We start from the raw sequence: 1,046 nt of genomic DNA, 5'->3' as shown, positions 1-1,046 counted from the left end.
AAACCATTACGCCTATGGAGAGTCCCCACAAGGATAGCTGACCAGACATGTGTGTGTGTTTGTATATGTGTATGTGTATTTTTATAGTATTTTATAGTATAAACATATATTATTATTCATTTATATAAAAACTGCATTTTAAAATGTTTATATATTATTACAAAATTAAAAATTTATTATTATATCAAGAATATATATGTGTGTGTGTGTATTTATATAAAAATATATTATTGAAATAATAGTACCACTTTTAATTTAATTTCTATTTCTATTTTAAGTTTCTATTTCTATAAATGTAAAATATATAATATTACAAAATTAAAAAGTATTATTATATTAAGAATATATATTATATAATTTTAAAAAAATTATGCATTTATAATAAATATTTATATTATATATCTAGAGAGGTGTGTGTGTGTTTATGTAAAATATAAAAAATGTATATGTACGTACATACATAGATTTAATATTTACTTACATTTTTTTACTTTGGTTGTACAATGCAATATTAACAGTATTAAAAATTGTTGTAGTGAGAAATGCTATAATGTGGATCAGACTTTTGTCCTGCATCCTGTGGGTATAAACATCCCAGTAGCCTGAACTGAATTTGGCCACTACCTGCATAAATACATCACTGCTCGTTTTATCTATTACATTTAGTGGTCGACCGATATTGTTTTTTTTGACAGCCGATGCCGATATCTTGGAAAGCAGAGTGGCCGATGGCCGATATAATTGTATTTATTTTAATTAATATTTAAGACATTTTAAATCATTTGAAAATTGATAAAAAAATAAATGTGTTAAATAAACATACTTATACTTTAGATGACAAAGTATTTTTCACAAATAAATAAATATTTAATAAAAATATAATTAAAAAGGAAGTAAACACTGTAACCAACAGGGCACTCGGTATTCTGGGAAGTTTGTGTGCATTAATCATATTTTTTCAAATAAAGCCAAGGTAACACTCATTTTACATACACCACACAGTGAAAATGACATGAATATGACAGTGGGAAAATGCATAAAGCGCA

At 25.0% G+C, this 1,046-nt stretch overlaps 1 pseudogene; it reads left to right on the top strand.

Moving 5' to 3' along the window:
- The window catches only part of LOC107755359 (nck-associated protein 1-like), a 55,040-nt pseudogene that overhangs the window by 41,054 nt on the left and 12,940 nt on the right, over nucleotides 1-1,046 (top strand).

This window comes from Sinocyclocheilus rhinocerous, unplaced genomic scaffold (assembly GCF_001515625.1).
Source record: "Sinocyclocheilus rhinocerous isolate Xijiao unplaced genomic scaffold, SAMN03320098_v1.1 scaffold1013, whole genome shotgun sequence".
Classification (NCBI taxonomy): Eukaryota; Metazoa; Chordata; class Actinopteri; order Cypriniformes; family Cyprinidae; genus Sinocyclocheilus; species Sinocyclocheilus rhinocerous.
Note: the sequence above shows the minus strand (reverse complement) of the source record. Positions and strands in the feature narration are given on the sequence as shown.